Source organism: Megalops cyprinoides, chromosome 8 (assembly GCF_013368585.1).
Source record: "Megalops cyprinoides isolate fMegCyp1 chromosome 8, fMegCyp1.pri, whole genome shotgun sequence".
Lineage (NCBI taxonomy): Eukaryota > Metazoa > Chordata > Actinopteri > Elopiformes > Megalopidae > Megalops > Megalops cyprinoides.
Genome location: NC_050590.1, coordinates 6,235,012 through 6,257,488, shown reverse-complemented (window position 1 = coordinate 6,257,488; position 22,477 = coordinate 6,235,012). Strand labels below are relative to the sequence as shown.

Genomic DNA, 22,477 nt, shown 5'->3' with positions numbered 1-22,477 from the left:
TGTTTCAACTTAGCAGGCTACCCTCCAAATCTCAGCTCTCAGTTTCCTAGGTCTAGTCCACTAGCTAGCTACCTGTCGTTAAAGCACAGAGCTTTCCCACACATAAATGAGCAACATTTATCTTATAAAGCAGTGTAACAACTAGCCAGCAAGTGTGGTAACAGCAGAGATGAAATGTTAGTTAGCTAGCCAACGTTATCTGTTTAGACTCTGTGTTAGCTAACGTTAGCTGGATAGTCTGGGCCTTGCTGTTGATGTACACCGCTGTGCATTTGTGGAAACAGAGGCTCGTTCTTTGTCAAGGAAAACGCGGTCACTTTAAATTTTGCAATAATAATTCACTCTCCAGGCGTCTTTTAAGTATTTACTAGCAGTCGCTGGCTAACATAAATGCGTGATATATTATTAAAAAACGTGTTAATTGCATGTGGCCTAGACCTCGTTGAACGTTAAACATTGATTGGCGTGTTCACAAGGCGCTTGGTTGGGAACGTTGTACACACCAGACATGGCTAGCTAACTACTGTATGTGGTGTCCTGGCATTGTTCAGGATTTTAAGTGGTGTCAGACACACTGGTGCATTTTTCTGCGATGTGAAATTACTCGTTCATGGATTCGCGTGATTTTAAACGGTATGTCCTGTCTGTACATACACATAGCTTCTTAACGGGTTAACTAGCACATTCCACTAAGCAATGTAGTCAATGCCTTGCTGCAATTCACGGGTTAAAAACCTCAGATTTGTTGCTTGCTAGCTCATTAAAAGTGTAACTATCGAATGCGACTACTGTTCTCAATTTTCTGTATGCGAAACCCGAGTCTTTTCGGCTGGTGAAACTTAGACAGAAATGATTTTTGGATGATTAATTAGCTGACTAATTGGATAATTGGATAACACCTAACTTGAGAGAGAGCTAACATGTGCGACTCCTTCTGGATTTAAAATCTTTGATTAGCAATCGTTGATTACTTTTCACAAAATTATTACGGTGACTATTAAAAGTGATCTTTCTGGTCCTAGTCTGGCAGTAGTGAGGTTCTCTTAATATTAGGTGGAAAGCTTAGACAGCCCCCTTTGAGGAGGTGTATACACAGTCCATCTGATTCGTAGCTGAGTAGTTGATTTTTCATGACTTAATGTAGATGCCTCTCGTAACAGGTTACAATGTAATCTGATGAAGATATTTTTGCCTCTTGCCTTGAGGATAGCAAAGCATATTTATAGAGTAACCCACTTTCTTTTGACGTACCAGTGAGTGACATCCAAATGAGACACAAGCCATGTAATCAATTCGAAAGAACAATACTGATTCTGAGGTTAAATTAAAATTAGTTGTGGTGGCTTGGAAAGTGACCTGTGGTCTTATTTTAAACGGAGTCATCATCTTCCCGAACATGAATGTCTCAATCAAATCAAAGGTACAACGGGACGCATGATAGTAGACTTGTTGCTGTGAGTACCTTTTTGATTATTTATTTGTTTATTTATAATTGTTCAAGACAGTACATTGTTGTTTTTTATGTGGTTTGTTTGCATGTGTAAAGTTTTCATTGAAAATCTAAATGTCAGTTCAGTCAATTTTAGCCTATTGAGTTGTGAGCCAAAAATCACTGTTTATAGTTTGAGTGATGTTAGTGCCTTTGTTTGCTGATATCAACTTTTTTTTTATTATTTGGAATCAAAACTATTGATATTGACTTCTTCTCTCATGGTGAGGACAGGAAGCATATAAAATCAAGCAAACCTGAGCATTGGATTACATGGTATAAAATCTATATATACAACAGGCATGTTTCCTTGACACCGATGAAACCGTTCCAGCAGTTAGAAGCCAAGACTAACTGTATGCTGGGATGGTAATCATTTTACATCCAGTGTCATTTCCTATTGATTTTTTTAAGCTGAGATAGTTTGCACCAATGTCTTTAATGCCATCATTAGTTTTTATAGGCAGGGCAGGTTGATGCCTTCTAAGCATTGTTAAATGATCACTGACATCTCTGGTTTTCTTGATAGTGAAAAAAGCAATATTGTGCTGACGAGAACAAAGCATTTCCCTTTGCTTAAAGGTATGGAATAATAGGACAAATCCTCAAGAGGTAGTCCAAACAAATAACCACACAGGTTTTAAATTTGGTAGATTTTGAGCTTTTGAAGTGTTTTCAATTTGTATGAGTAAATAAACAAAATGTAAAATGCTTTTTAAAAAATCACAAAAAAATGTCAGCATTTCATATTGTAACGTAAGTCGGACGTAGTTCTGAACTCCTGATACAATTTCAATTCCGGTAAATTCCCAGGGATTACATTTGTAGTTCCCTGTGGAGCTGCTAGCTAAGTGTTCGTTATGCTGCCTGACGGGCTCAAGTTCCAGAAATGGGTTACTCAGCCCAGCAATGAGCGACAGATTTAGAGGCCATAAATGATAGGGTTTTTAAACACATTTTTTTTTTCCTGCAGCAAATGGAACAGCGAGTGTTCTCTCAGAGCTCTGTGGGTTGTAACAGGGTCTTATGACCCGAGAAAGCCTTGATATGCTTTTTTTTTTCCCCAGGGCTGCTCTGACAGTGCTGGCCAGAGGTTGAGCATATTAGCAGTACTCGTACTGCGTCCGCTTACTTCTCTGTCGTTCTCGAAGGCAGACCCCCCCCCCCCCCCCCCCCCCGGACGTTAGCTCGCATTACAAACTTACGTTACATTTTGGACCCTTTCTATTTTACCTGTGATTTCACAACTTGGTTGGTGTTTATATTAAAGTGTTTCATTCCTGCGGGACCATAAATAAATATATATTTATAGCATTTCAGTTGTTTTAAGAATGCAATCTGCAGTATTAGTGTATGACAGTCTGTGTTACACAGTTAAATCACCTGGGTTTCTGTAACAGCATACTGAAGTGTATAGTATTGTTGATGGAAAAGGTAGATGGAAATATATTACGTAATTTTGACCTGATATGTTGTTGTTTATGTCTGTTTTGACCCTGAATTTGTGAATTGCCAGTAGCCAACTGGCAACATACTCTACACTAGCTCAGGAGTGTTGAGACACAACAAACGCAATCTTACAATGCATTCATATGCAGCAACATGTATTGTTGGCACTGCCAGCTCCACAGTGTGGCACCGTGGGAGGGCAAACGCTGAATGGAGGACAGGTGCAACCTTCACAGACATCATCTGTGGAAATTATAGGTCCTCGATTAGTCTGTAGAGTATGCTGCAGAGCAGTGTAAGAGAGGAACCTCTCAGCACACTGCCTACTCCTACCAGTAGCAGAATGAAACCTATACAAAGGTGAAACCAACAACAGATAACTGTGGGGTAATTCTGTACTGTTTTCTCTGTATATAATATTCAGATAATTTTGACAGAAAAATTCTTTCCATACAGCAGTCGTTAGCTGAGACCCCCCCCCACATACAGCACCAATGAGGCTGGGCTTTCAGTTGTACTTGAGCAGCCGAAAAAAATATGAGAGCAGTGATTTCATCTGTATTGAGCAGGTGCCTGTGTATTGTTGAAAAATTTGCATTTTGATAACTATTGCTGCTATTCAACGCTAGTCAATATCAGCCTGCTTTATTTAGTCCAAAAAAGATAAAACTAACTAAGTACAAGTGCAGAATTAGCAGGAAACCCATTTACTTTCTTTGCATTTTTACTTTCTGTGCAATTTTGTGGAGTGTCCTTTCTTCCTTATCTGTGAACAGTACTGTGTACTTTGACATTATTTGCAACATGTGTATAGTAGACATTATAAATTCCACAAATGTGTCTTTTTGAAACTCTAAGGAGTCTTGTTTAATGTGGCTTTTTCCAGTATTTGGACTGTCTATATCGTCTGAGGAAATGCTTTTTGGTGAAGTGAATAGTCTTCCTCAACCTTCGCAGTTTCCCTTTTTTGCTCCAGCATCCACACAAACAATCTGTTTTCCAACTCCTGTATAGATTATGTAACAGTAACAATAGTATCAGTCCTAATGATGTTATTATTTGGTCTCTTGGTTTTGTGTACGTGTTTACTCTTAAATGTATTTGGCAAATGAGCCTGAACTGCCTCACACGGGTGTCTAGTTTATCAGATGCATTGAGGTGTTAAATATTTTCTTGTAGCTGGAAGCTGGGGAGCTCGTAAATAAGGCTATCAAATCCTACTCCAGAGAAGTGCACGTTCCATCATGTAGCAACAGAGCAATCACTTCCTCTGTGATTGTGAGATTATTAACAATTTAAACAGTGTTATTACTGGTGGTGGCCCGCCAGCTGATGTCAGCCCTGCCAGGGGTTGCAGTGAAATTTGGGTTGCGGTTTTGTAGCGGAATCCGCGGCAGGAGCATGGATGACAATGCCGATGAGGACAGAGCCGGCAAGGCGAAAGACCAGATCCCTTTTGGTTGTGTCAAGCTTTCTTCAGTTCTTGAAGTCTTGTGATTGTCTGCCTCAGGATATTGATTTTCCAATTATTCAAAATATGTAATGATTGCTTCGGAACAAGACTTGCAGACAAGAGTGCATGACAAGCAGCAAGATGTATCAGTATGCAGGTTTTTAATGTTAGGTTTTTTTTAGGTTATTACAGAAGCGCTTTGAGCAGGTGTTATCAGGAGTAAAATGGATCATATGCGGTTTCAAGTTTTATGATGTACAGTGTCATGATCTTATTGTACAAGCCAGCTAAACACAATGTCTGAACACTATTTTTCAATCTCCCTGGATTTGTGGCTTTGTTTTATGTTCAGATAACTGGGTGTGAATTTCTATTGTTATACACTCCTCAGGGTGAGTAAATTTAACAAAAGAAACTGTCTAAATGGCAGGGTGTGAATCAATTTCTCAGGTTTTTGAATTTTTGATGTAGTGTAAGTATAAAATGGCTATTATAGAGGCGTATAGTATAGTGCATAATATTTCATTTTCTGGAGACCTGTTTTGTCCAGAAATGGAAAGTAAATGCAAGTATCGGAGAGTTGGTTGATGAACCAGTGATGACTGCCACACTTTTTGGCACTGGCAACCCATATGACTAGTTACAATTCAGTTTTCATTTAATGACATGGCATAACATTGGTTACTATGGTGTAGCCTACTGTGTATTTATAGAGCTTGAATAGTATCCAATGGATAAGTACTGAAGTAATTATATATAATTATATATAAAGACAGGTAAAAGTTCAGATTTGATTTGCTCCTGTTGTGGTGGGCATTTTTTGTTTTCTATTCTTAGTTCTGAGTTTAGATATAGGTGCATTTGTGTAAAGGTCATGCGTTAAATGGTGCAGGGATCAAAGTAACATCGGGTGGAGATGATTAATAGTCTTGCAGGAACTCTAATGTGGCCATGCTTTAACTCTGACATTTGTCAATAATGAAATTACTCCTGCTCTGGAAATGAATCTGTGAGTTGAAGTACAAGTCTGTAATAGCTACTGGAAAGACTTGCATTAAATTTATATCTTATACTTCTGTATAGTTTGGGGATATTGACACTTGGTCATTTGCAAGTGAGTTTACAAGAATGTGTAGAATGCCTAATTTTGCTTTCACATTATGTTTGTTATCCTGTATCAAGTGCTTCAAGGACCATATTTTGAATATAGAGGCTTAGTATGAGTCAACATTATGAAACTTGGTGAAATATAGGGAAATCATGGCAGTAGAGCCACTCTTGTGTGCAGGCAACTTCCAATAACTTTCAGTTTCTATATAATGTGTAGCTACAATGTTGGAAAGATTTAGCTATCTAAGAAGTGTAAGTGAAATAAGGTATTTAGCTAGCTGGCTATTTCGTAAATGCCTCTGTACTGCACAGCTTCAAAATATGGTCTTTGTGGAAATCCTGGTCATAGTAATAAAGACAGACTTCTTATCTTGGCTATCATGAATCTGATTACCTCAGTTGTCTGATGGGCTAGTAATCCAAAGATGATACCGGAAAGTACTTGCTTCAGACAAGTGTATTTCCCAAGCCTGCTATTACTCTGTGAAAACCGTGTTCAAGCTCCCGCTGAAGAATTCACAGAGAGTCAATGAGTGATAGATTGTAGATTGTTCAGTATGATAAAACCATTGTTGTAAAAGTACGGGAGGAGTTCAATTGGAATGAGGTTTTGTACGCATTGCTAGATAACACCTCTCATTCCGAGCAAGATTCTAGAAGAAGGCGGCACCATTGAAAATCTGGGCGCCATTGCAGTTGCTTGAAGACCTACCCATTGCTTAACCTTCAAATGCTTGTCATTCTGTTGCAGTGGATTTATTAGTGGGGCGGAAAGTGGAGACATTCTGTTTTTGAGCAGGGTCATATGCAGTGTAAGAAGTAACCGGAGGATTTTTTTTTTTTTTGTCTTGGCTGTCAAAACCTGGCTGTTTCAAATTGCAGCCACCCACACACAACTTTCATTGTTGAGTCTTATGAGGTGTTGCTTGTTCACAGGCCATTTGACATGGATTGAAGGACATAATCACACACACATTAATTCGGCTGTGAATCTGACATTTTAACACTCTACAAGCCCAGCTCTTAAAACCGGCTTCCAACATAGAACATCTGCGATTGAATCTTTGCTTTTGAACATAAAAAAAACTCCTCTTAGTCTGTAGGGTTTTGATACCTGACCTGAGAACATAGCTTACAACACAGTATGCACAATGTTTTTGGATTTTTTTTTAAAGTGGATCACAACCAACTACAGCCCCCCCCCCCCCCCCCCCTTCAGATTTAGGTCCTTTCTCAAAGAAATATTTCAGATTACATCTGTGAAATCTGAACAAAACCTGTGCCTTCCATATCATGTACAAGTGACTTGCAAAATTGTTTTTGTATCCCTAAGGTAAACTTAATGCTTATCTGGCCTCACTCTAATGGAAGACAAACAAAGCATCACCGTACCGCTGTTTCAAAAGCCTGGCTCAAGACATCAACCCATAGCTATTATATTATTTTTTTTTAAGTTTTCAAGTTATTTTTTAAATTACTTTTCAGCTGAATTTGATCCAGATGTGCGGTTGTTCTCTGTACAAGCGTCAGTCAAACGACGGTCCAGTGGAGCCTACAGGAAATATGAGGATTGAATACTGATGGGAAAAACAGGTGCAAGTGAAAAGGTCAGCTAAACAATGACTGTAAATCAGCCTCATGATTTCAGAATGTGACTTCTTTTAATCAACATGACATTCTCTTTCATTTTTTTTTCCATAGCTGGTTTGAGGGATTTATTCCATCTTACGCTAGGCTTGACCCGGTACTGTAGAGAGTTAGGTTTGTAACGGAGGTTGCCACATGTAAGTGCTTGCATTTGGATGGAGGAAAATGAATGAGTGGCTGAAGTGATTCTTGAAGATGTAATATTTTAATATTTTTTATCATAGTCTGTTCCGTTATTTTCAATTTTTATAATGACTAACTCAGTATGCTGGAATGTAATCACTCGACTCTTGTGATATTAGCCATAAAATTAATAAATGGATCGACTGGAAAGTCTTAAGACTAGAACACAACATTCATACTTGTTAAAACTCAAGTGAGTAGACCAACATCAAGTAAGCTATAGATATCAAATTAGACAACTTGGCTCCTGCCTAGTTGTTGCAGTTGGAGCTAATGTATAATATGAATTTTGAAAAGGCATTCATAGGATGTGTTTCCACCTCAGGATGTGGCCAGGATTGCAACTATCGTTATCACCAAGCTTGCAGTTTTTTTTTACCGGCTTGCTTAGACATTTCAGCACACTTTCACTTCTGCTGTTTGATTGCTCTCCTTCTGCAGTGTTGTGTATCCCCTAGGTGTGAAAAAAGGTGTGAGAAACTTGTTTGGTTTGAAACTGGTTAAAAGCTGTTCATTTGTCTCTGTTGACAAAAGCGAAACACTGATCTCTGTGAAAATGTCATGAATTGTCACTAATTTGAGTGTTTTATACTTCCCCCCCCATATTGCTAACTGTGCTTCAGTCTATGTATTACTCCACAGTACTCCCTTGCTAGCTTTCGCACCAGTCAGGTTATTGCAGTCCTTTCCATTGTCTTGTCCATTCTCTCAGGCCCTATCACAGGCCCACAGCCCTTTGTGTCTTTTCGATGGATTTATTGGTGGGTTGCAAGCATAAAATCCCCTCCCACTAGAAGCTGTCGCCGAAAATGCATGCGGTACAGATTTTATTTGCAAACCCACATCTTTACAACAGAGCTGTGCTTTCTGTGCACTCAGGTTTCACATTTACCCAGGTGTTTGTACACTGAGCAGGAATAGGTGCTTATATCATCTTGCCGTAGTGTCTTTCTTTTTTACGGCTCTGATGCTGCTGCTTGATGTTGGAAGTGGCTTGCCCAGTAGCGAACTGTGCCTATCAGAACTGGGCCTTCGAAAATTGCGTTGTTCTAGTTATGCGCACACACACACACACATACACTATTGGATGTCACGAAGACAGTCACTTTGTGTGATCTGATTTAGGCAACATTGCCAAGATTGTCGTATGTTGTGCAGCCTTAGTTAAAAAGCTAAGATTCTCGTAGACTTTCCAATTCCACACACCCTTGTTGATCCCAAACAACAAGCACTCCCAGCAGTAGAGCCTCTTGTGTCGAACTGAGCCTGTAAGCCAAGTGTATTGTTCCCAGTTGCTAGCCTGAAAACGGCCTGCTTTTGCAGATTGATTGAGCTTGAGATGTTCAGGTGTTGGGTGGCCTTTTTTTAACCCTTTCGCGCATACGGTCACACAGGTGTGATTAGCTGTTTAGCGCGTTTGCTAAAACCGGTGTGATTAGAAAACTATATTGGAAAAATTCTAGGTAATTTTAGCATTGAGGAAATAGTGATTTAACATTAAAAAATATAGCAAATGCTAACTGAAAACTATGACTGTTGCCATTTTCAACGTTGGCTATCAGTTGCTAGTTAGCACTAAGCTAGGTGTCGTGTCTGAGCGAGTGAGCGGGTCTTCTAGAATACCCTGGCGCCATAGGAAAATCTGAAAGAATACACCCATTGGCTACAAATCCAAATATAATTGGTTGATCAAACTGTCAATCCAAACGTACGCTCTCATTCTGTTTAGTGGTCAGGGCATTCTATCAAGGATATATATAATACCCTGGATGGAGCATATTCTCCCCAGAGACTCCGTAGAAAAATGTCTGATTGGTTGCATTTTTTTTCCAACACAAAACCACTGAAATGCGCAGTGCATGGACAGAAAACAACAGAAACAAGTCGGCATAACACTGCAATATTACAGATAAGCAACACAGAGACGATTTTTATTTTATTTATTCATTTTATTCAAATTTTATTTTATTTTATTTGTAGAATTACAGTCATGCGCCACTTAACGTCCATTTGGAACATGTTCACATATACGCCCGTAGTCCCATAAAGTTATAATAAAGTTTAAAAATCCCGATTGCAGAACGGGACGTAGCGGACGTCACCGGACGTAGTGAAGGCAACGCTTTCCGCACGCAACACGTTTATCTCATGTCTCATGGAAATAAAGCGACTGCGCTGCCAGGCGTATAATGGTACAGTACATAGTTTACCATACACTGTATATAGTATGGTGTTCGCACAACGTCCAAATCACATAACGTCCTATTTCACAGAACGTATCGTGGACGTTAAGTGATGCATGGCTGTAATCAGATACGTTTTTTTATTATTTCATCTGAGGATTCCAGGGCCTTCTCTGAATACCTTGAAGACCCTGATGGTTCGCCGCTGGGTGTGCCTGAATCATCTGATGACATGTTAGGCCGTTGAATGGTGATTTTTTATAACTGGCTGTAGAAAGGAATCACATTTTTATGTGCTGTGTGTGTGGAAACCCCACACTGAATGTGATTCTAGCAAAAATGTTCTGATTGGCCAGAAATTTATTTACAGCTTGCGGGTTGTTGGAAGGGTGATTATTAAAGCTCACAAGCACCGGACACAGTAAAAGATTACAATGCTTTTTGTCAGGGCTAAATCTAGCCTAAAACCGCACTGTGTGTTTTAAGCTTCCGTCACAACTGGGACTGAAATGTCTGCTTATCAGAGACACTTTCTAGTTGATACCTAAGTGGCTCCTTGTGGAGGCAGGGTGCCAGAGAAGATGAAAAAAATTGGCAACACTTTGTGTTCCAAACTACTTTCCTGTTAGTTGGAAAGCCTCTTTTATCTCCCTTTCAGAAAAGAACAGAAATTAAAAACCGTACGGTGAAAACAGAGAATGGAATGTTATCATCTCTTAATAGATCCTCTTATTAAGTAGTCTCTTGGTTTTAGCTGAAACTGAAGCTATGATACAGGGTGTGATAAAGGGGAGTTGATTCTACAGGCAGATATCATGTCCTGAGCAGGTTATTTGGGGTGAAAATTGAACGGAAATGCCCACAAGCAGCACTTAATCTGCAGATGCATTCGTTCCAGCAAACTAGACTTTGATTTCTGATTTTTGAGGAAGACAGAATAAGCTTGAGTATATGCAAGAAAGGAGATCTGAGCGGCGAGTGTGAAACACTTTTATACAGCATCAAGCACAAGGCTTTCTATGGATAACAATGCTGAGAAAACAGATTGTGTACATGCACATTACTATTCCGACGTTAATACAAATATTCAAGTATTCATGTTCTGTGACACGAGTCATGTAAACACCTTATTCTAATAATCATACCCCGAAACACTCCAGTATTCTGGTTATGAGAGGCCCAAAACAGATGCGAGACATTCCTGCATTAACTGGAATATTGAGTTATGTAAATTATGTTTTATTCAGAATGTTCCTCCTGTAAGATACATCTTGTTCCTGTTCAATGTTTTGCACAGAATAAATTATTCACCACTTAAATATTAAGGCTAACAAAAAGGATAATAGTTCACTGTAAGCTATTTAATAAAAGTGCTAACAGAACAGCAGAAGATGAAGCAAAATTAAGCATCATCTTTGCCATTCTTGCTAAAAAGAAAATTAGTGGGAAAATTCAGTATACCCCAATTAGCCTGTATACAGGAATATTAGTGATGGTTGCATTTCTTAGTGAATATGACCATTTTATTCAGAATATGATCATTACCCAGAATACTGTGCGCATGTAAATGTAGTCAGTGTGATCGTGTATCCTGCACATACCTCACCTAAAGGGAAGATACGGCTGTAAGAAGATACTGCCGCTGTTGTCTTCCGAAATCCAGGACATACTGTTGAAACTTGGCTGGGAACCCGCAGTGTTCACAGGAAGCAGCGCTGCCTCAGGCTTTAGATCTCATTAGATGGAACAGTGTCATTTATAGATGGTCACAAGTCTGAAACTTGTTTACCGCCCTTTTATTGGTCCAAAGCAGTGGCAGGGTTTAGCCGCTGGTGCTGCGCCCGCGAGTAATGACGAGAACTTTCCCTGAGTTCTGTTTCTTCACCAAGGAGGAACGTACATACCTAATGTAAATGTGAAATCTGCATGGAAAGGTTTTTTTTTTTGTATTCTTCCTTTAACAATTAGCTTAAGTATGGAGTCACTGTGAACCACTCCCAAGATAAATACAAAACTATCAGCGCCCAAGGAACGTCCTGTTCATCTTATAACTATGGGCTTGCGTTAGTGATATAATTAAATTGACAGCAATCCAAGCTTTTAAGGAACACCTTCTCTCTGGGGGTGTATTAAATTACACTGAATTTGTATGTGAGGATTGTTCACTTATGTAAATTTGGTAAGTTATTCCTAGTTTTGCAGAGGGTTTTTTGTGGCATCAGTTCTATTTGTCATTTATTTGGATTCATGCTTATTACAGCAAAACTGACCCTCCGTGGAATCACCCAGTTTTTTACTTGTGAGACTTCTTTTTTCAATCAATTTATTTTTTTAACTGGTTCAAATTTGGATTTCATCGACAGACATCTTGTTTTGATCTGATGTGAGGTTTCTCCTCAATATTTGAATCGGTTTCCAGCATTGCAGAGTTTTATATCAAAGGGGGTTTGTCAGACTGAAATTTCCATTTCAAGCTTTTGTGAAATAGGCCTACTTGGCACATTTGCAGCTCAGTTTTTTGATCTGAATCAGATGTTAAGCAAAACCCTTGATTCAGATCTGTGGTGGTTTGTTTCCACGCCACATAGAAGAGAGCCGGCTGAGTAATGTCACAAACGTACTCATTCTCAGCTTTGTAGGACTCCGTTTAGCCAAGTGCTCAAGAGAGAAGAGGAAAATATGAGGTATACAGACACGGTAAACTAAAATATCTGCTTGCGCTTTTAGCGTAGTTAATTATGTAGGATTAAAATGGAGCCCTTTTTTTTTTTTTTTACAAAGAATTTTGACATGAACAAAATCTCAAAATGCTCAGGGGCACTGACACATTTTGAATTACTTCATATTCTATTCAGCTTGGTCGTTTGTTTTAAAGATCAGGCCTTTTTACCACCAGTGCCACAGGCTTTATGAAAGGACTCGGCATTTGTCTTGGCCTACAGCATAAATGTCGCAAAGCCTGATGTTTTAAACAGTAAACCCATAGTACTCTTAATCCCAAAAATATGCTTGCTCCTAGCACTTTTCCGTTCAAAGCCTAGGCGATATGAAAGCATGTTGTATTTCTTATGATTCAAAGGGGACAGTAAATAAGATTTTCCCCACACCCCCACCACATCTTAAAACTAGGATGTTTGTTGAAGCTATCCAGGTTGATAGCAATTGACTATCTCCATTTTTTTTTCAGTCTCCACAAAGCAGATTAATTTAGTATGGCAGGTTGCTATTGCGGGAGTCACTGCCTTTTGAGAATTAGGGTTAAATTGGGCTTAACAGGGTTGCATTAAACAGAGAGTTCAATTTCAGCTGTGCTAGATACCTCTGTAGATCATAGCATCTCCCCCACCCATTCCTAAGACAGTTGCCTGTGTTGAAAAGGTTTTTTGCAAAACACAATCTAGTACGATGATCAGTTCTAAGATTATCCTACGAAGGGTTCCTCTTCCCCAGTGTGGTCATCTGACCTTTCTAAAGCAGTACTCTGCTATTAAGATTGGCAAATTGAATATCAAAAGACAGGGCACACAGGGTTTGGAGAAAGTACAGAAAAAACACCTAACTTTTTGAGCCAGATCGTACTTGAGGAAAAATTATTTAACCGTACTCTGGATTATAATTTTGGAAAAAGTAATTCTGTAGCTACAGTAATTTCAAACCATACCACACTGGCACTGTTACTCCTGTGAGTGACTATATTTGGTTCACTGGCATCAAACAAGGCATGAAATGGCTTGTTATTTTGGGGTATTGTCATTAGGAGGGTGTCCTTACTTTTCTGGGAGGGGGAACCCTGCAGTTGGCAAGTAGGTGATAAAAGCTATGGTGCAGAAAGCCGAAATTGCCTCTGATCTAATAGAGCTATTCTTTTGTTAGCTATTTCTGTGGTTAGTTCTGACATGGTTCATCTGGGTGTCTGTCAAGAGGGTTAAATATAAGGCTTCTGTTCTGTCCTCACTACTTCTAGTCTTCTTGTGAGTGCTCAGTGCTATAGTATTTATTTTTAATAGCATGCTGTTTGTAAATGATTGCTGTTTTCGCAAAAACAAGATGGCTAGAGTTAGCCATGTGTTCAGTAAATAGCTTGAAGTAGTGAAGTCAGTGTTTATTATGTATATATGTTTATATAGGTTTATGTGGTTGCAATAATCGGTAACGTTTGCAATGGGTTAAGCGATTATTTAACTTTAGCTAATCGTTATTTACATCCCTGATAGCTGGTTACTTGGTATTCAAGCACTGCATGGAATTTTATATCTGTGCCTTCAATACTATAGGAGTTATTCAAATTTTAAATGCATATATGTCGATATTATCTGCATAGTCTTTGTAAGCAAATGCACTGTGCTTATACAGAGAAATCGTGCCACTGAGGACTGCAGTGAAAAGGAGATATTGGGGTGCTGTATTATGGACCTACAGAATGAATTGGCCCGATTCAGTCTACATTTAATCAAGCATTGTAGGAGTAAGTAGCTTGTTATCAAGGGAATGTGATAAAAGAAAATAGCACAAGGCAAAAAAACTGTGCCACAGTGTATTCTTAAAAACTTAAAAACTGTCTTCAGCCATATTTCAGTCATATCTAGACCTTCAAAATGGTGACCTTTAGGTTGCTCTCTGGTGAAATCTGTGTAAAAATTATTTGTACTAGTTTGCTGTCTTAAAAAAAAGCAGACCCAGCACTGAAACTGGAATTGACAACTTAATCATCATTCAGTGTTCCACATGCATTTGTGCTATTATTTTTCTTTGCGAGAGGCACAGAAGGCTTAAAACCCCAGGGCAGTCACAATTTTCCATTTATCATATTAATTGCATAACCAGTACAGATATGTTTTCTGCAGTTTTCTTCTTGAAAGTCTCTGCGTTATTGCTTGCAAGCATGAAGACATTCTTAGTTATCACACCAGAGGTGTGAATGTTACCACCAGCACACAAATCACACCTACTTGCACCAGGGGAAAATCAGTATGTTTGACACACCTACACACAGGGCTAATATTAATGTGGAAGCATGACATCTCCTACCTCGAGCTCGTGTTCTCTGTTTGCCAGCATGTCAAGCTGTAATTCAAAGCTCTGTTTTATGCCTCCAATGGAAAAAATTGAATTTGATATTTGCTGCGGTTCCAGCAAATAAAAAAAAAAAAAAAATCAGTCTACTGGGACTTTTAGCTGATGTATGTGGGAGTTTTCACAGCATCTGATATCATCAAAATCCCTAGACCCGCAAGCCCCCCCAAGAACAGTTAATGTATTCAGTAGGCTGCATCTCTTAGCTGTATTAAAATGCGACACAATACATGTAAAATGCATTGGATCTCGGTCAAAAAATGTAACTTTGCTCACAGGACGTAAGAATATCATTTAGATGTTTTTGAATAATAAAAATAACACGTTGCATACATTAAAGTTTCAAAGATTTGACTTTGTCCCCTTGCTAGTGCTTCAGGCCTGGCTTGTTGCCCGTGCCAGGCGATTGAAAGACCTCAGGAGGCTTGGTGGAAGCAGAACTCTGTGCTAACAGCATTAATTGTCCTTTACTTGTTCTGAAAGTAGATACATTGCATCCCATGATGATGTCCTTTGGGGGGGTTGGTGAGGCAGTGGTAGCAGGGGGTTTGCTATTTTTAGGTTTCGGCTCACTATTTGATCTTATTGAATCTGTCATTTAACATTGACGGGTGTGCTTCGACTCCCCACGCTCAAGTTAGGCAGCCCAGGTGCCCAGGGAGACGATAAGCAGAACTTTGGTGTGCTATTTCAGAAAAAGGATTACGGTCAGATTTTTCAGCAAGCTCTGGGTACAGAAGACTACGCTGCTGGGGCTCTGATAGTATTTCAGGACTGAGGATCAGTGCCACCAGAGTGATGTCCTGGCTGCGCAATAAATGATGACAAACCTGATAGGAATTATGTTCTTAAGGGGACTGTTTGATATATTTGGAAGGGCGGTCAGTTGCCTCTCACTTGACCCATGGCAACTATGTAAGCCAGCTCCGAATCCCATATTGTTTTTAGAAGCAGTGATTTTATTGTGCATGGAGTTTTCATCTATAAGAGGTATTTTTTTTCTTTAGCTAAATCAAAATCCATGCTAGTTAGCGTGAAGGCTATTAGCGATAACTTTCTGTTATAGATAACACTGTCTTATAATGAATATTCAACCGTGTTCATCTTTGGTCTTTACAGTGTGCACGGTTTAATTGTGGCTTTCATTGATCCACAGTTCTGCAGACGAGACATTGTCTCAGACCGTACCTAACAAATGGAACTTCAGCAGTATTCAACAGAACACGTCAGCATACTGTTAATGTAGTAAGCAGTAACCACTTCTGCTGAGTGGAGTATAGAGGCTGTGCAGAGAAATATGAAAACAGAAGAGGCATTTGAATTAGGCTCCTGTGTTATGAGCAAAGTCCTGGACTGGCGTTAGGTGGAAAATCATCATTTCCTCCATAGAGCTACCAATTTGCAAGCAAGAGCATCTGGTCGTGTGATGGATTACTATGTAATGCTATGGCAATTTTTCTGAGGCTACCTGACCTGGCAGAAATGTTTTTGAACATTATGGCACTCCTCTGATCCCGAGCAAAACGACAACGCGTAAGCTTGCCTTTGAAGCACTGGCTGTTGTTAACAAGTCTTATTGACATCATATGTTGACTTTGTTTGATGTTGATATTTTCAATGTCTGATTTTGTTTTTTTTTCTGTTGAACGTGAACACTGAATAATGTTGCTGTTGATTTGAGATGGACTTTTTCAAACATTGAGAGTCATAAAGAGTCATAATCCTGGTCTGTGATTTTCAAAAAAATATTTACACATACCAGTGTCTGTTAGACATTTAAGCATGGAAAGTCCCACTCAGACGACCTCCTTTTGAATTCTCCATAAGGTTAGGTTTTAAACTTATTTTAGTACAGAATGAAGCATGTAGGTCATGTGTATTTTAAGTTTATGTTGAATATCTTCCCTGGCAGCTGTGAGACAATGGCCCTGGCAAATGCCTGTGGGCCCAGCGTCAGCCATTTCATTTTATTAAAATTATCGATATTTTAATGTCTGACATTACACACATAACATAAAAGGGCTTATTGCTCCAGCAGAAATGTGGCTGTCCACACACCAATATGTGTTCTACTTTTTCTCTCAAAATATAATTTGTATAAAATTTTTAGTACAATGTAAAGGAATAACATTTTTATGGAAAGCAATTTAAAAGATTATTATGAGGGAAGACTTGTAAAGATTTGGGTGATATTGAGTTGAGACTTGTTGGCTAGGATTTTAGAGATGAGATGAGTGCTTGAGACATTTAGCATGAATTTTAATTTTTACTGTTGTGTAAATTTTCAATGGATTTTGTTTTCTTTATCAGTTGGAAGTGTTGAAGGGAATACAGAAAAACAATCATGTGATGTTTTTCTTTTTGCATGATTTGCCAAAGAGCTCATTTGAAGTCTAGCGGGCTTCTTGTGATGAGTCATATAATTCAGATGGAGAAGCTAGTCAGAATGTATGTACAAGTTTTTTTTTCTCCTTGAATGAGTAGTTTAGCATTCAGGATTAACACCCATGACATTTTTTGGTTCACCCTCCTCTTAAATTATGAAACATAATTCATATAATTGCATAACAAAAGAACAGACTGAAATAAATGCCTTAGTAAGAATTCTCTGCAAATTGAGCCAGCTGTTAGTAATCAGACTATATGCACTCATGAGCAGAATGTTTTAAGATTGCAGTTTTCTGCTTATGATGCAAGTTTGTGGCAATCCATTATGTCCATCTGACCAACGTGGTAGCTATGACTTTGCTAATTATGCTTGCTATAGCCTACAATCACCTGCAGTATTAGGTATGTCATAAATGGATTTAAAGCTTTTTCCCTTCTGTGAAGAGTGTTGAGCTATCCTGTTAAGCTATCCTGGTCTTCATGGTTTATCTGCGTCTTTGTTTAGATTAGCTCAGATTCCAGAACCATTTGGCAGACACTCTTCCGCAGAATGATTTCCACATTATTAAGGCCAAATGAACAGTATTCACAAATAAAATCATTTTAATTTTTTTGGTGAAGAAAGGGTGTCGTACAAAAATGCTTCAATAATCATAACATCTCACACAAGTGCGAAGGTGAAAGGGATGACCTAAAACAAGCCAAAAATAAAAGTGCTACAGCAGCAGTCACAGAGTGCACCAGTGAAGAGTTATGGGCGTTTGTGCTTGGCAAGAGGAGTGTCTGGGTTCAGGGAGCCTAGATTAAGTCTGAAGAGGTGGGTTTTCAGCCTGCGCCGGAAGATAGCCAGAAAACCGCGGTAACCCGTGTGCTTTCAAAGATAAAACTTGACAGCCTGGCCAAATAAAAGACTTTCTTAAGGGGAAAACATTTCTTTTTTCCAAAAATCTATGTCAACATATCAAGGCTGATAGATTTTCAGGATGTTGGTGTTGGTCCTCCCAGTGCCAAAACTCGTTGTCAAACGCATAAAGGAAAATACCGGGAAAAGCAAAACCTGAGGTGAAATATGGCTAAATCAAAGCATGGTACAGGAAACTGGACAGATGTCATGTTTTGGCAATGCAAGGGAATCTTTGTGTGTTTCTACATGTTATTGAAACATCCTGTATGTAGCCGAGTTCTGTGTTCATGCAACCATTATTTAGGAGCCTATATTAGTCTTGGAGTATTTATCCTGTCTTGCCCAGAACATCACTGAGAATTGAACTGTTTTTTTTTTTCCTCCTGCCAACTCATTTTCCCTGCAGTTAAAATAATGTAAATTGAGTTGCGTTTGAAAGCTGGCTTTGATCGTTTGCTCAGGGGAATTAAATTGAAAATGTGCTCTCGCTACTTCTGACCGTTCGCTGAACCTCTGCTTCTGACAGGAGAGTGACAAGGGCCTTGGTAGGAGAGAGTAAGACTTGTATGGAGAGAGAGAGAGAGAGAGAGAGAGAGAGCGAGAGAGAGAGAAAGAGAAAGAGAAAGAGGCTGTCTGTTTGGAATGTAGACCTATAGCTTTGCCACTGACAGGCGTAAGTGTCACCTGGAGCATGATGGTTTCATCAGCGAGCGATGCTAACATTGTGCCGTGCGTTGTCTCCCTTTGCACGCAGCTCAACCCACATTGATCTTTCTGGAACTTTCTGCCCTTCCATTCCGCGAGGTCTGAACGGCGTCACTCAGGACAACAGAGGGGGCTTGTCTGGGGTCTTGACCTGCCATCTGCAGTAGAGGCCAAAGCAATCTGTAGCCCTGCGCACGCTGTGTTGTTCTTGTACTTTGAAGGGCTGTTTAGGGCTGAAAAATGATCAATACTTTCACTCACAGGCGTGCAAAAAGGAATCACGACGCTAACAAAGCTGGTACGCTCATAAACATCCCGGCAAACACTCTACTTGTTTTTATCCTATTATAAAAACCCAAAGCTAATTTAAACACTTTTTTCCTATGAGGCTAATAAATTGCTACATCAAGCAAACCTTTGCATAGCAAGTTTAGACCTTGCCAAGCTGTCAGTCATTTTTAGTAGAATTAGAACAGACCAATTCTTCTTTCTTGATAAGGATCAGGCTTTGACAACCTTTTGTGTAAATGCTATTTAGCTGTGACGTACCTATGGAAAGGGTTTACAGGGCTGTATGTGGAACGCAGTTTTGAAACAATATCCCTCGGGATGTACATTCATCGCAAAACGATAATAGCTGCCTCTGCAGCTTCATTAAATTTTGTCCTAAAAATAAACGGGTGGGTACTTTAGCGAAGAGGTGCCTAATGTGCATGAGTGTGTTGGGGTGAAGCGGGGGGAGGAGACTGGAAAGAGCTTTGGAGAGAATCAATAGAGGAGAGTGGTTTCCAAATTTGAAACGGTTTTGTTTACAGTTTAATGTTGAGGGGAACAAGCAGCGATTATTTTGGTAAACTCAGTAGCTAAAATGTTTCTGATCGATTGAACAGCTCTGGCTTTTTATAGCAAATCCTAGAATAACAGCCGTGTCTGAAAAGAGCTGGCTGGCTTGTTGGTCTGCGATCAGGGAATAATGATGTATTGTCGCTGTGGGGTTATTTTTTTTTCCCAACAGATGTTCACTTTAGTGGAAAACGGTGCATTAGGAAAATAAGTAGTTGTCTTCCATAAACTGTTTACATTCCTCAAAGAAAGGGGCTTTCACAAATGCTTAAAACATCTCATTTGTCACGGAGCTCACAACTATTGCATTTCTTAAAATCAGTTTTGGTGAAAGGCTTTGATGTTTCTAGCCGAGTGCAGACATTAATTGTGGGGAGGGGTGTTCTGTGCACATTTGAATATCAGCTCTTTGGATTTTGTCATCATCTGTGGTTTGTCAGCTCCGCGGTTGCTCTTTGTCAAGATTTTATCATTGAAGTGACATGTGGTGGGCATGTTTTCACATGCTTGACATAAAACCCATTTATTTGAAGTTGGTTTTACAAACATGTCCTTTTTTAACCTTGCATTACATCCACCACACACACACACACACACACACACACACACACACAGACAAAAAGAACCCCGGAATCTTGTTGACTGAACTGTGGCTATGTTTAATTCTGCTGTCCACGCTGTCAGGTCACCAGCCCACATAATGGGGCCCTTTCAGTGTAAACTGCAGCCACTCACATCAGTGTTCAGGGCTCTCTCTCTCTCTCTCTCTCTCTCTCTGACATCACCCACACAAAGCCCGCCCCTCCCCCCCCTATCCGTTGTGTTGGGAGACTTCAAAGCCTTATGGGTTTTGTCTGAATGGACAGAACGCAGAAGTGAAGGACCAGCTTTTCCCATGTGTGGTTAGCTGTTAGTCACCACTGGCAGGGCAAAGCTGCCCCAGCTGCCGACGTCGGTTTCACTAGAAAGCTGCTTAATGGCTTCACCTTAAGATGACAGCGGCTGATTCCCGTATCATTACGGGCCCGGCGCTCGGAGATCCCTGTTTGTGCCGTGAACCTCTTTAACATCATAGAGCGTGCGAGAAGGTCGATTGCAGGTACCTTTCGAGCGCTGTCTTTCACTTGCATGCATTATCCAGACTCGAATTCACTCCATCAAGTGTCTCTTTAATGTGTCAAACCATGTTTGTGCTGGTAATGGGGTATGTGCTGAGAGGACCAAGGGAGGCACGCAGCTGATTTTTCTCTTCATTCTGAGCGCTCGGAGGACACGGACCGATGGTTGTGCAGTGTGGGTGTGTGATTATTTCAGTTTCTTGGCTTTAGCTGATTTATTTTTTTTTCTCTCCTCTCACAGCAGTGAGATGGAGCTGAAGAAAACCAGTGAGGGTAAAGCAATGCCCACAGTGCTGGAGAGGGATCTGTGTGGATGAGTCAGATTTGTCAGCTCCAAGCAGAGCTTTGACAGCACTTCACCGCTGTAGAAAAAGCACTCTGAAACAAATGTGTTTGCAATGAAGTGGAGGGCTGAGCTCGTGCCCTTTTCATCACCTTTCCTCGGCGGAGAATTTAATATTGACAAATTTATCAGTGTTACTGGCGCATGATTAAAAGTAGGCCTACCTTTTATTTATTATGGCACCTTTTGTTTTTTGTTTTTTTAAAAAAGGTGATGTTTTTAAATTTCTTTTTTGTGTCTTTAATAATGTTTTTAAATGTAGTTTGTATTGTTCAGATGTAATCCCAAGTTTTGTGGTAATATAATAAATAGGAGACTAAGCCAATAAATGTACAAATTGTTTTTAAAATTAATGCTAACCTTAACCAAAACTCCTCTTGCTTAGAGGCAGTTTCAGTCTAATTTATAAATAAATCTTCGAGTAAGGGTTTTTAATTGCTTATTCCTCAGGAATGCTGTGCTGGAGGTCCAGAAATGACAAGGCCTGAAATACAGTCAAAATGAGATCTCATTTGCTCCTTTGGCAAGGCACTCGTCTTGAGAGCTGGCTAGCCTTACAGTCAGGTTCAAAACCAACTGCATCAATTGCTGACAATGATGAGAGCCCACAGCGGTGGAACAAATCGATTTCATTCTGCCAGGGATAGGGGTTGGTAGATTGGCCAGTTTCCTCCATCTCAGCTCTTGGGAACAATACCTGTGAATTGCTTGGATGACATCAGTGGAGTAGTGCCTATCCTCCGATTGGCACCAACTACACGGTGGTTCAGCGTGTGATTTGTAATGCAAAAATAGTTATTGGTGTAACAGAGGATTGCGTTAATCTCACTTAAGTGCTCCTGCGCAAGTGCAGGGTCTGTCGGAGTGAGTGAAGCAACTCTATAACAAGTCTGTGCTATTGGAGATTCCAAAGAGGGTTGCAGGGGGGAAGAAGCATTAAAAAGGGATATCTCAAAGTATGGTGCAAAAATCAGATTATCTCATTTATTCCTTCTTGAGTTTAGGGGGCAAGAATTTAACATTTTCATTCATGCATGTTCATGGCTAATCCTTTTCTTAATAACTGGTTACTATCCTTTTTTACAAGGCTGGGTTAACATAGAGCTTATATCATTGAGAGTTTGTAAGTGTTGAGGCTATTGGTGCGACACACATTTCATATCATATATGGCAAATTTGGAAAAAAATGAAGATACTGAATGAGCTTGGGGTCATAATGGAATTGTGATGACTTGAGAGGTGATACAACCAGTGTTCCTGTTCCCTGTTTTCATAATTAGTCTTGGATGCTATCTGACCCCTCTGTGTCATGTAGGGGAACATCAAGATCAAGACAATACCATTGTGGTAGTCGAAGTACCGAAGCTCCATCTCTGGGTTTATTTGGGTTACATAAAATGCCAAAAAGTAACTTGATTGGTTAGCCAGAATGGGCATTGGTGCCTTGGCAGGCTATAAGTCCTGATGTTTAGTCTAATCTGTTATTATTTTGCTTTTTGTTTTTGTCAAATGGGCACACTGTGCTTCTGTGCGATTGCACTCTAAACAGATATCCTCTAGGCTTGTTGACTTTATTTTTACCTTGGACT

The 22,477-nt window shown here is 39.7% G+C and overlaps 1 protein-coding gene across 1 annotated transcript in view; it reads left to right on the top strand.

Annotated features, from left to right (window-relative positions):
- Window positions 1-22,477, top strand: part of LOC118782249 (zinc finger protein 609) — an 81,190-nt gene that overhangs the window by 894 nt on the left and 57,819 nt on the right. The gene's annotated exons all lie outside the window — the stretch shown is intronic.